Source organism: Pyrus communis, chromosome 4 (genome assembly GCF_963583255.1).
Source record: "Pyrus communis chromosome 4, drPyrComm1.1, whole genome shotgun sequence".
NCBI lineage: Eukaryota > Viridiplantae > Streptophyta > Magnoliopsida > Rosales > Rosaceae > Pyrus > Pyrus communis.
Window position 1 is genome coordinate 9,641,178 of NC_084806.1, and position 15,031 is coordinate 9,656,208.

Below are 15,031 nucleotides of genomic sequence, written 5' to 3' on the forward strand. Positions count from 1 at the left end.
TCTTTCGTTGACACATCCTAAACGTTCCTGATCATAGGATTGTCAATTGGGCGTTGACAGTCCGTTAAGATCAGTACGTGCTATGTCTTCTCTCAGGGAGAGTGACTAGTCTCGAGTCATTGGTGTGTGTGACATCAAGACAAGTACGTAGGTGCTCAATAGAGAATGAGTTCACTGAACACGATCAACGAAGAGTTCTCATATTCATGTCACATGAGAACTCATGGTTGGGATAATGCAAATTAGTCTTTTGACCTGAGGCATCACAGTTGTCTTGTGGTTAGGTCCTTAATCTTTGATTATGTCAAAGTCACTCCATCAGGAGGGTGTCCATGGCATCGTTGGGGTTAAGCCACTTAGCCATGGAGGCAAGTGAATGCGCAACAAGGGATCTCTAACCTTCAAACTGTTTGAGGGAGAATACTCTATGATATGATTAAGAATCTTTGGCCAAAGTATGAATGAGATTTAGGAATGTGTTCCAAATCACATTCAAGGTAATCATATAAGCACAAGACTCACATTGGATAGTAGACATGAATAAACTATCAAACCAAACAATGTGGTCAAGAGTATTGTATTAGAGAAAGACCGTATTGCATTTGTAATCCTAAAACTGAATAGGTTCTCCACCTCTTCTGATTAGCTTGGGTAACCATGACATGCTGCTAGGCGTCAACCATGGTTTGTGGAAGCCCTAAAAGTGTATTATCACTAACGGGAGAATTGAAAGTAAGTTTCAATTCACAATCGATTAGAAAGAGTTTTAATCGCCCACTGCCTCGCTAAAAGGAACCTAATGGATCGTTCACCGAGTAAGGTAGAGTTTGAAGAAACAACGGAGATGAGTAAGAATAATTAAATGGTTTAATTATTTATCTAAGGCTAGGATTAATTAATATGTTAATTAATCAAACGAATAAGTTCGTTAAAGACCTCGGGTTAGTTTTGGGCCGCAAGGCCCAATGGGATTTGAATGTCAAGCCCATCAACTCAAGTTGTATGACAACTTGAATAAACAAAGGGCTTGAAAGCCCAATAAACCCTATAGGCTTGCCATGTTAGAAGAATAGGGCTTTTGGTCCATTAGGTCACTTATTTGAAGGGACTATATAAAGGACTTTATAGCCTAAAATTTACATATGGTAATTTTTGGGGAAAGGATGAGAACACAAGCTCTCCTTTCTCTCTAAAATTTAGGCCACCTTGGAGGGATCATCTAGCAATCAAACTCCTCCAAGGTCACTCATTTCTTCTTCATTATGCCTTGGTGATGAATCATTAGAGGTTCTCAATTTTGGGAACTTGGAGAAACCTTTTCATCCATCCAAATCCATGGATCTAAGATGCAAGGAATGAAGGCCCTCTCTTTGGGTGATTAGCCTTTGCTTATGCAAAGAGGAATCTACAAAGGTATTGATTTCTCAACTCACTTTGTTTTGAGTTGAGTCTTGGTTCACCTATCTACTAGGCTTTGAATTTCATGGGTAAATGTTTTGTTTTAAGTGCATACAAGCATGATTCCGCCTTTAATTGTTAATTGCATGCTATTGATGTTGCTTAAATGAACATGTTTTTCACAAATCTTCCTTCAAGTGGTATCAAGAGCCTAAGTCTAGTAGTTGGTGAATCCTTTTGGGTTTTGTAGTTCATAGTTTGTGATTTGAATGTTGTAATTGTTACAAGCTTTATTCTTGCTTCTTTGAATGTAAATTTTGTTAGAAAATTTGCCATTTCAAATGTTGTAGATGTAGTTCATATGAGCATGAATTTTGGAGCTAAAATTTGGTGCCATGTTTTTGGGGAAATTCGGCCAAATCCAAAGGGTGGATTTTTGGGTTCTTGTTTGACTTGTTAAAAGTGTTTTAAAGTGACTTTTGGAACCCCTATGTACCCTAGTATGGTTGTATGTTATTTCCCTTAAGTTTGAGTGGTTTTGGTATGTTTTTGGGTGAAGAATGTTCATAGAGCTCTTATGGGTTTTCATGGATGTTCTTCATTGTTCTTGATATGTTCTTGCCAAGAACAAAAGGTTTGGTGTTTTGATTCAAAGTTTTGATTTATTTCATAAAGTTTTTGTTTTGAAATATTTCTTATGTTTAAATATATTAGATATTTATTTTGAAAAATTAAAGAAATTTTAGTGGGTTGGTGTGTAATGATTTATTCCATTACACACACCCACTTACAAAAAACTTTGAAATTTTTATACACTTTGTTTCAAAGTGGCCACCCTACTCAATTAGGGTCCTTGTGGGGCTTTTATGCAATTATATAAAGTTTTGATACTTTTGTGTATTTGCATTTTGACCCAAAAGTTTACGTTTTTACGTAAAGGTCCAAAATCACTAAAAGGACAAATTGTTTTGCTCCTTTAATGAAGTTTTATTTTTTGTGGAAATTTTTGGGTTCTAGTTGTAATTACATGAAGTAGTGGACTTTTGTGTTTTTTACAAAGTGACCCCAAAAGTTTAAGTTTTTGCAAAATAGCCCAAAAGTTGAGGTTAATTGCACTATGGCCCAAACAAGTTGAGGTCATAGCATTTTGGCCCAAATTAGGTAGAGAACAAAAATTGTTTTGTCTCTTTAAATGAGAATTGGATTTTCATTTCATTTAGCTCCATCTAAATCAATTCTATGGATACAAAAACCAAATGAAAATGTTGCATTCAAGTTTAATTAGTTAAAGCGTTAATTAATTAAAGAAAGGGTGATTATGAACCCTAGCCTACGATAATTGAGCTATGTGAAAGGCCGTTTCAAATTTGTTTGAACCATGGGAATGTGTAGATTAAATTTTGGTTGTAATTTGATATGATCAATTATTGTAAAAGAGCATAAGCTCTTCTTTACTTTAAAGTAATTTGATTTGATCAATTATTGTAAAAGAGCATAAGCTCTTATTTACTTTGAAGTACTCCTTTCTTGTTTTATTCGATATGCATGAAATTGGAGTAGTTGGGTCCAACGCCCAATAAGACAACACGCCTTAATGTGATTAAATGCGTAACTAAAATCAATCACCATCCCTAGACCGAGATTCAACACTAGGCTCGTGTTGAATCGAATCAAAGGTTCATAGTCATCCTAAGGCCCTAAGGCAACTATATAGTCCATCAATGAATGCAAATCTTATGTTAGTAGTACCATATAGTCTTGCTTTAAAAACCGTTTTAAAAGCATAGTGGGAGTATTATATACTACTAAATCAATCATATGGACCAATAGTTGTAATAGGACCAAAATGTTTTAATTGGATTAAAATGTATGTTTATATGTGATGAGACCTAAAAACCCTCAACCAAATGATTATTAAGTTGATAAGCGAGAGATGTTTTGAATATCTCTTCGTAGGCCTTCCACCGTGGTGGGCTCCAATCGTTTGTGACTCATGCACCGGCTTCACCCTATAATGGGGAAGTACAAAGTATGTGCTTACATCCAGGAGGAGTCCATAAACATATGATGAGGTGAGTGTAGACAACGAGTATGACCAACATGATATAATTCTGAGGTTGTGCTTGAACCTCTACATAAACTAAGCATGGTGGGAATAACTTAACTAAGTGCAATGGTGCCAACATGATATAATTCTGAGGCATTCATTCTCTAGAGGCCAAACTAGATGGGTAATTACAAGAGTTGTAAATGACTAAAGTGTTATTCTCTCATCATTATTTTTGCTAACCAACATGATATAATTCTGAGGTGGGCTTGGTAATGGTGAGTCTCCCATACCCCGCTAAGAGTTCAACAAAACTCTCGAATTCCGATGAGGGATATGGAATTTGGCAAAAATAGTGGGTGGTGCTATTTGATTTAAAAACCCGAATCAAATGGCTTAAAATCAATCAATTTATATTCGTTATGTATTTGTTTACCAATATGTTTGCAAACGCTATCCAAAACTTGACAAAGAAAAGCCGAATGCTTTAATTTCCGAACTTAGTTCTACAATCCCATAGATTGTCTTTAATGGCTTGTAGATGTAACTAAGTAGTCTCATCCTCACAATCTTCCTATTGATAATGTATCATTGGAAGAATATGTTAGATAAGTCTAACATGAGAAGGACAACACTTTTAATGTCATAATTCTTCAAATACAAATTGTTGTATGAAGAAATAAGAGTTGCTTTGAACAACCCTTAATCAACACAAACTTTAGTGCTTGTTTATTTGTTACATAAACAAGGAACTTTTGAAGTAAGCATAAGGGCATGGACGCTTTATGTGCCATGATTCTTCACTTACAAATTGTTGTATGAAGAAATGAGAGTTGCCTTGAACAACTCTTGAAAGTTTGTAATTATGTTTAGAACATAATGGTTGGTTGACAAAAATAGTCCATCAACATGGACTTATGATGATTTTTGAATCATTGAGTGTTGAAATGTTAAACCACTTAACGAGACGGAAACGAGGCAAGGACTTCACCTTTGTGTCCCTATCCTAATGGTTCACTAAGTTTATTGTAAACTATATAGTGAACAATAACCGCACGCTCTCCAAATCGTTTGATGTGTATAACACATTTGAAATAAGTTTCAAGAGAGATAGTGGGAGTTTAGGGACCATGACTATTGTAGTCAAAAGGGAAGTCAAATGAAGAAGGCAAAATAACTCCAAGGGAACAAACTTTCTTTATGAAAGGATGGACATTGGAAGGAGTATTTGCAAGAAATGTCTTGCAAGTGTCAAGAACACACCTTTTTAAGGTGTTGTAAAATGTTCTTGAAAAGTTCATAACAGTTGGTTCTTCTACTTGAATGCATGATTCTGTATTAGTAACTATGTTTTACAATTGTTGTAAAAGTGTGCTAATAAGAAGTAGAAGATTAATGAGAGAAGAGAAAGTACTTCACATTCCAAACGTGAATCGAATATAGATCTCTGCGAAAGCGGATTGCACTTACTTCCTCATATGAACTACCAAAGAAATTGGAAAAACCAAAGATTGTCTTTACGTCCCAATTTTAAAGGAACATAATTCCGTCACAGTTGTAGAGATGGATGAATGTTTTGTTTGACAAAACATTGTTCTTTATTAATGAATGATTAGATTATGGTAATCTAATTAATTGTCTCTGTAGTAGAGATGATGTGGTAGTGTTAACTGTTTAAGAATATAACGATGCTTAAAACCCAAAAGGTTGCAAGGTAGTGACTAATCCCAACTGAGTTGTGATACCTCTAAAACATAAGTTACGAGTTGGTCATAGATGGATGCTTTGGATCGTTAGATCCGGATCCAATACCTTCTTGTTAAAATTGTATAGAGGCGAAATGTTCGAATCTTTATTCTTTTGGAAAGAAGAAAGAATCACAAAGTTGTTGAGGTTAATTCACTTAGATGTTAGTGGCACTTGTCCACAACATAATACTACTCATGTTGTATGACATTCACCGAAGATCACTCTCGGTTGGACTATAGTTTATTTTGAATAAACACAAGTCCGAATACTTTGCAAAAGGTTTCAAAGAATTCAAGAAATGTAAGTAGATGAGTAAGACGTCTAAAATATTTACCTCCTTAGATTTGATCCAAGGAAAAAGTAACACTTTAGATTAATTTCCTTGAAAATATCAAAGAAAGTAGCATCGTAAGATAATGAATTTCTCCATTAGGAGAAGAATGAACATAAATAAGATTTTGTTCATTGGACATTATCAATTACCCATATATATATGATATATACTTCTAAGACATGTTAGTTGTAGAGATCCATCCATCATGGATCTTAGCAAGCTAGTGGGAGCTATAAGCGTCTTATGAGAAAAGATCAATTGTTTGATTTCTCATAAAGATGTAAATGAATCTTTTGTTTACTAGGTTTACAAAAGATTAGTGGGAGTTGATCATATTCCTAAATTTGAATATATATACATGATATATATTAATTTTGAAAATGAAAGGAATTCTTCATCGTTAAAGTTATGACTTTAAACATTCTATAATGATAGAATGTATATGGGAGACATAGTCTATATACATGGGATGGAAATCTATAATGATAGATTTCAAGATATAATTGGATTATATCAATCCCTAAAATAGACAAGAGATGCTAGGAAGTTTCTCATATGATGATAAACTTCAATTAGAATGACAATTCTAGTGAGACTAGGAAGTTGTTCTTCTCAAAGGGAATGTACCCTTTGACTCCCAAAGAAATAATGCGTAAATAGAATCCTTTATGCATATGCAGAAAGGTGATTTATGTATTTCATATTGTATGAAAACATTGATATAAGTTGTACCTAGAACGGTACAAGATGATATCAGTGCAAGCCCAGGATCAGAACCATGGCAACTGTCAAGTGAATCCTTAGGTATTTAAGAAATACTAAGGATGGATTCCTCAAGAATGAGGAAGAATTAGAGTAACGTAATGGAAGCGTAAATGTATTAGATTATGAATCTAATCCATCATAGAATATCTCTTCATTATGAATGAAGTGATAATGAGATATCTCTTTATTATGACTAAAGAGATATTTGGGTGGAAACGTTAAAAGTAATGACTTTAATGTGTTACATCATGTATGCAAAATATATTGCCATATAGAAGCTTACAACATTGTTGTTTGGATGGGAAAGTTCATTTATGAACTCTCCATTCGGTTCCAACCAGAAAGTGTATGACACTAATGGGGCGATAGCTCAAGCCAGGGAATCAAGGTTTCATCAAGGTCCGAACTCAAATGAGAGACTGAACCACATGATTGAGAATCATGTATAATGGTGACGTCGTTATTCTCAAGGTTGCTTCTATGGATAACATATAGATATCCATTGTCTAGGCCTACTACTCAGCCATTTATGAAATGACTACAGAAGAGGTATCATCACTGATGACTAAGCTGATTGGCTCTAGTGCAAGTGGGAGATTGTTGGAAATGTGCCCTAAAACCAATCATATGATGATACTTTACGGACATTTCAGAAAGTTAAACTAATGTAGTTTAAATGTAAAGGGCAAAGATTATTGTTTGAGCCGTCTCATATAAATGTTATATGCTTAAACGATAAGTCCAAGGAATATGTGATTGGAAGAATGCGATCTAAAGAAGTTAGATTCATGAGACCATTCTTTCGTTGACACATCCTAAACGTTCCTGATCATAGGATTGTCAATTGGGCGTTGACAGTCCGTTAAGATCAGTACGTGCTATGTCTTCTCTCAGGGAGAGTGACTAGTCTCGAGTCATTGGTGTGTGTGACATCAAGACAAGTACGTAGGTGCTCAATAGAGAATGAGTTCACTGAACACGATCAACGAAGAGTTCTCATATTCATGTCACATGAGAACTCATGGTTGGGATAATGCAAATTAGTCTTTTGACCTGAGGCATCACAGTTGTCTTGTGGTTAGGTCCTTAATCTTTGATTATGTCAAAGTCACTCCATCAGGAGGGTGTCCATGGCATCGTTGGGGTTAAGCCACTTAGCCATGGAGGCAAGTGAATGCGCAACAAGGGATCTCTAACCTTCAAACTGTTTGAGGGAGAATACTCTATGATATGATTAAGAATCTTTGGCCAAAGTATGAATGAGATTTAGGAATGTGTTCCAAATCACATTCAAGGTAATCATATAAGCACAATACTCACATTGGATAGTAGACATGAATAAACTATCAAACCAAACAATGTGGTCAAGAGTATTGTATTAGAGAAAGACCGTATTGCATTTGTAATCCTAAAACTGAATAGGTTCTCCACCTCTTCTGATTAGCTTGGGTAACCATGACATGCTGCTAGGCGTCAACCATGGTTTGTGGAAGCCCTAAAAGTGTATTATCACTAACGGGAGAATTGAAAGTAAGTTTCAATTCACAATCGATTAGAAAGAGTTTTAATCGCCCACTGCCTCGCTAAAAGGAACCTAATGGATCGTTCACCGAGTAAGGTAGAGTTTGAAGAAACAACGGAGATGAGTAAGAATAATTAAATGGTTTAATTATTTATCTAAGGCTAGGATTAATTAATATGTTAATTAATCAAACGAATAAGTTCGTTAAAGACCTCGGGTTAGTTTTGGGCCGCAAGGCCCAATGGGATTTGAATGTCAAGCCCATCAACTCAAGTTGTATGACAACTTGAATAAACAAAGGGCTTGAAAGCCCAATAAACCCTATAGGCTTGCCATGTTAGAAGAATAGGGCTTTTGGTCCATTAGGTCACTTATTTGAAGGGACTATATAAAGGACTTTATAGCCTAAAATTTACATATGGTAATTTTTGGGGAAAGGATGAGAACACAAGCTCTCCTTTCTCTCTAAAATTTAGGCCACCTTGGAGGGATCATCTAGCAATCAAACTCCTCCAAGGTCACTCATTTCTTCTTCATTATGCCTTGGTGATGAATCATTAGAGGTTCTCAATTTTGGGAACTTGGAGAAACCTTTTCATCCATCCAAATCCATGGATCTAAGATGCAAGGAATGAAGGCCCTCTCTTTGGGTGATTAGCCTTTGCTTATGCAAAGAAGAATCTACAAAGGTATTGATTTCTCAACTCACTTTGTTTTGAGTTGAGTCTTGGTTCACCTATCTACTAGGCTTTGAATTTCATGGGTAAATGTTTTGTTTTAAGTGCATACAAGCATGATTCCGCCTTTAATTGTTAATTGCATGCTATTGATGTTGCTTAAATGAACATGTTTTTCACAAATCTTCCTTCAGTATACTCAAACTGACCAAATTTTTAACTGGTAATTTTTTAGCATTGTTATAACACTCGTATCTGGATTGAGTATGTTATGGAACATTGCCAATTAGTTTTTAGGGTATACCCGGTATAGTGGCTCACATTCTAACGTTGAAGAGTAATGTTATCAAAACCGCTTATAACAACGTTGGCAAAAATATAAAAGCATCTCCAATGGGAACCCTAAATGGAGTTCCTACAACAGCATAGTCCTCACATTTAGAGACAAAAGGCTACCAATGAGTCAGAATAGAAGTCTTCAAAGTATCTCAATATATGAACTTGACGGATACCTTAAAGAAATCCTCAAATGCGAGGACTGTATGTATAGACTCAAAGAGTAGGCCCATTGTTGATTTCAAGTGGGAAACAACCCCACTCACATGAGAATGCCTTATATTTTCGGAATTTTTGTCTTTTTGAGAATGCTATACAATAGCTTTTCTTTTTAGTGTTTTATATTTTTCTGTAGTTTTTCTCTTCCAAACATAGAAATAACTTTTTGGTTTTTATCAACGACCACAATACTCCAACGAAATATTCCCTCAAAGTTATCCAAAAGCTAGAAGACATAGGTGATGACTATGCACGGTTCTAACTTTCTAACTTTTGTTTGACCAAAAGGAAGAAGGGACTCAAGAAAGCAGAACAGTCAGCCACGTGTGCGGGCAAAGATTGTGACCGATCTTCATGTAACCTTACGTTGCCTTCATTCCCTACAAGCTCAGACCACATCGAAAACAAACGCCAATAGGAGTCCCAATAATGACATCAATTTATATCGTATTGGTACACCGTTATTCTAGTTTATCCAAATTGAAAGGGATCATTTCCGGATTCCTTCTATCAAATCCACAAAGATCATAAATCTGGACCTTTGAAATTTGATCAAACGGCTACAAACAGGAGTTCACTTTAAAAATTATAGTAACTTTAGTCGTTGGATCAACTTTCAAAGGCTCGGATTTGTGGCCTTGGTGGAAGGGATCCGGAGATGATCCCTTTCCTATCTGAATACCGTCACGTTTCATTACAGAAGGATCCTTTCCTGATCCTTTCCACCAAATCCACAAAGACCACAAATCCGTGTCTTTGAAATTTGATCAAACGGCAACAAACAGGGGTTCACTTTAAAAGTAATAATAACTTTAACCGTTGGATCAAATTTCAAAGCTCCGGATTTATGGCCTTGGTGGACTTGGTGGAAGGGATCCAGAGAGGTTCCCTTTCCTATCCGAATATTGTCACATTTCGTTACAGTTGTATATCAATTTTTGTTGGTGACGGTGCAAATGACGTTGGCATGCTTCAAGAAGCTGATATTAGAGTTAGCATTAGTGGTGTTGAAGGGATGCTGGTAACTTTATTTTCTCTTTGTAATGATCGGACGATTACGAGGTTTTTACGAATTTCAAGATACAAACTCGGAATTATCGCACTTCTGAAAGCGAGATATATAATATATACAATATATATATATATATATATTATATTCATGTTCTAGAAAATGTTTGTGGGCTTGGGCATGAGTTTGGGATGCGTCTCCCTACGCCTAAACCATTAATTTTATTTTATTTTTTAGTTTTTGTTTTTTCCCATACCACAACACCAAACTATCATCTTCATGTGATAGAAAATGTGTTTTTGATGAAAATTTTCTTATAATCCATGTCAAAAAATCTGAAAACAAGGTTATAAATCTTAATCTAAAGGAATTTCAATCTAAATAAAGTAATGTAGGAAGAAAAAAAAATTCAATGGAAAAAGAAAAAAGGTGAAAAAAATAGAAAAGGATACGATCGGTACTTTGGTACTGATCCTTTTCACTAGTAGTTGCTAGTACGTTAGCAAAAATATTGCTAGTATGTAACGACAATACATGAACTAAGTCGCTAGTTACATACCGATCCACCCATTTTCATTTTTTTTCTTTTTCAGTTTTTTTTTCTTTTATTTCTCTTACCATAACAACAAACTATAATTTTCATGTTCTTCAAAATATATTTTTCTGTACAAAACCTATTATAATTCATATTTAAACACTTGAAATCAACGATTTAAAACCTATATTTAAAGATATTTTTTGTAATTTTCAACTTTAAGAATCAATAAAAAATAGTTTTGAGACCTAATAAACGGTAGGATCACGTCTAAACATCTTGCAACATTTTCCATAACTCCCAGACAAAATATTTTTAAAGCTAAAAATTTCAATTTTTTCCGTAACAATTTTCCAATCGATTTTAAGAAATTTTACAACATTCGTTGTAATCCAAGGTTCGAGTTTGGGATGCTTCTCCCTGCGCCTAAACCATTAATTTTATTTTATTTTTTAGTTTTTGTTTTTTTCCCATACCACAACACCAAACTATCATCTTCATGTGATAGAAAATGTGTTTTTGATGAAAATTTTCTTATAAGCCATGCCAAAAAATCTGAAAACAAGGATATAAATCTTAAACTAAAGGAATTTCAATCTAAATAAAGTAATGTAGGAAGAAAAAAATATTCAATGGAAAAAGAAAAAAGGTGAAAAAAATAGAAAATGATACGATCGGTACTTTGGTACTGATCCTTTTCACTAGTAGTTGCTAGTACGTTAGCGAAAATATTGCTAGTATGTAACGACAATACATGAACTAAGTCGCTAGATACATACCGATCCACCCATTTTCATTTTTTTTCTTTTATTTCTCTTACCATAACAACAAACTATAATTTTCATGTTCTTCAAAATTTATTTTTCTGTACAAAACCTATTACAATTCATATTTAAACACTTGAAATCAACGATTTAAAACCTATATTTAAAGATATTTTTTGTAATTTTCAACTTTAAGAATCAATAAAAAATAGTTTTGAAACCTAATAAACGTTAGGATTACGTCTAAACATCTTGCAAGATTTTCCCTAACTCTGAGACAAAATATTTTTTAAAGCTAAAAATTTCAATTTTTTCCGTAACAATTTTCCAATCGATTTTAAGAAATTTTACAACATTCGTTGTAATCCAAGGTTCGAGTTTGGGATGCGTCTCCCTGCGCCTAAACCATTAATTTTATTTTATTTTTTAGTTTTTGTTTTTTCCCATACCACAACACCAAACTATCATCTTCATGTGATAGAAAATGTGTTTTTGATGAAAATTTTCTTATAATCCATGTCAAAAAATCTGAAAACAAGAATATAAATCTTAATCTAAAGGAATTTCAATCTAAACAAAGTAATGTAGGAAGAAAAAAAAATTCAATGGAAAAAGAAAAAAGGTGAAAAAAATAGAAAAGGATACGATCGGTACTTTGGTCCTGATCCTTTTCACTAGTAGTTGCTAGTATGTTAGCGACAATATTGCTAGTATGTAACGACAATACATGAACTACGTCGCTACTTACATACCGATCCACCCATTTTCATTTTTTTTCTTTTTCAGTTTTTTTTTTCTTTTATTTCTCTTACCATAACAACAAACTATAATTTTCATGTTCTTCAAAATATATTTTTCTGTACAAAACCTATTATAATTCATATTTAAACACTTGAAATCAACGATTTAAAACCTATATTTAAAGATATTTTTTGTAATTTTCAACTTTAAGAATCAATAAAAAATAGTTTTGAGACCTAATAAACGGTAGGATCACGTCTAAATATCTTGCAACATTTTCCATAACTCCGAGACAAAATATTTTTAAAGCTAAAAATTTCAATTTTTTCCGTAACAATTTTCCAATCGATTTTAAGAAATTTTACAACATTCGTTGTAATCCAAGGTTCGTGTTTGGGATGCGTCTCCCTGCGCCTAAACCATTAATTTTATTTTATTTTTTAGTTTTTGTTTTTTCCCATACCACAACACCAAACTATCATCTTCATGTGATAGAAAATGTGTTTTTAATGAAAATTTTCTTATAAGCCATGCCAAAAAATCTGAAAACAAGGATATAAATCTTAATCTAAAGGAATTTCAATCTAAATAAAGTAATGTAGGAAGAAAAAAATATTCAATGGAAAAAGAAAAAAGGTGAAAAAAATAGAAAAGGATACGATCGGTACATTGTTACTGATCCTTTTCACCAGTAGTTGCTAGTATGTTAGCGACAATATTATTAGTATGTAACGACAATACATGAACTAAGTCGCTAGGTACATACCGATCCACCCATTTTCATTTTTTTCTTTTTCAGTTTTTTTTTCTTTTATTTCTCTTACCATAACAACAAACTATCATTTTCATGTTCTTCAAAATATATTTTTCTGTACAAAACCTATTATAATTCATATTTAAACACTTGAAATCAACGATTTAAAACCTATATTTAAAGATATTTTTTGTAATTTTCAACTTTAAGAATCAATAAAAAATAGTTTTGAAACCTAATAAACGGTAGGATCACGTCTAAACATCTTGCAACATTTTCCATAACTCCGAGACAAAATATTTTTTAAAGCTAAAAATTTCAATTTTTTCCGTAACAATTTTCCAATCGATTTTAAGAAATTTTACAACATTCGTTGTAATCCAAGGTTCGAGTTTAGGATGCGTCTCCCTGCGCCTAAACCATTAATTTTATTTTATTTTTTACTTTTTTGTTTTTTCCCATACCACAACACCAAACTATCATCTTCATGTGATAGAAAATGTGTTTTTGATGAAAATTTTCTTATAATCCATGTCAAAAAATCTGAAAACAAGAATATAAATCTTAATCTAAAGGAATTTCAATCTAAATAAAGTAATGTAGGAAGAAAAAAAATTCAATGGAAAAAGAAAAAAGGTGAAAAAAATAGAAAATGATACGATTGGTACTTTGGTACTGATCCCTTTCACTAGTAGTTGCTAGTATGTTAGCGACAATATTGCTAGTATGTAATGACAATACATGAACTAGGTCGCTAGTTACATACCAATCCACCCATTTTCATTTTTTTTCTTTTTCAGTTTTTTTTTTCTTTTATTTCTCTTACCATAACAACAAACTATAATTTTCATGTTCTTCAAAATATATTTTTCTGTACAAAACCTATTATAATTCATATTTAAACACTTGAAATCAACGATTTAAAACCTATATTTAAAGATATTTTTTGTAATTTTCAACTTTAAGAATCAATAAAAAATAGTTTTGAGACCTAATAAACGGTAGGATCACGTCTAAATATCTTGCAACATTTTCCATCACTCCGAGACAAAATATTTTTAAAGCTAAAAATTTCAATTTTTTCCGTAACAATTTTCCAATCGATTTTAAGAAATTTTACAACATTCGTTGTAATCCAAGGTTCGTGTTTGGGATGCGTCTCCCTGCGCCTAAACCATTAATTTTATTTTATTTTTTAGTTTTTGTTTTTTCCCATACCACAACACCAAACTATCATCTTCATGTGATAGAAAATGTGTTTTTGATGAAAATTTTCTTATAAGCCATGCCAAAAAATCTGCAAAACAAGGGTATAAATCTTAATCTAAAGGAATTTCAATCTAAATAAAGTAATGTAGGAAGAAAAAAATATTCAATGGAAAGAGAAAAAAGTGAAAAAAATAGAAAAGGATACGATCGGTACTTTATTACTGATCCTTTTCACGAGTAGTTGCTAGAATGTTAGCGACAATATTGCTAGTATGTAACGACAATACATGAACTAAGTCGCTACTTACATACCGATCCACCCATTTTCATGTTTTTTCTTTTTCAGTTTTTTTTTCTTTTATTTCTCTTACCATAACAACAAACTATAATTTTCATGTTCTTCAAAATATATTTTTCTGTACAAAACCTATTATAATTCATATTTAAACACTTGAAATCAACGATTTAAAACCTATATTTAAAGATATTTTTTGTAATTTTCAACTTTAAGAATCAATAAAAAATAGTTTTGAAACCTAATAAACGGTAGAATCACGTCTAAACATCTTGCAACATTTTCCATAACTCCGAGACAAAATATTTTTTAAAGCTAAAAATTTCAATTTTTTCCGTAACAATTTTCCAATCGATTTTAAGAAATTTTACAACATTCGTTGTAATCCAAGGTTCGAGTTTGGGATGCGTCTCCCTGCGCCTAAACCATTAATTTTATTTTATTTTTTCCCATACCACAACACCAAACTATCATCTTCATGTGATAGAAAATGTGTTTTTGATGAAAATTTTCTTATAATCCATGTCAAAAAATCTGAAAACAAGGATATAAATCTTAATCTAAAGGAATTTCAATCTAAATAAAGTAATGTAGGAAGAAAAAAAAATTCAATGGAAAAAGAAAAAAGGTGAAAAAAATATAAAAGGATACGATCGGTACTTTGGGACTGATCCTTT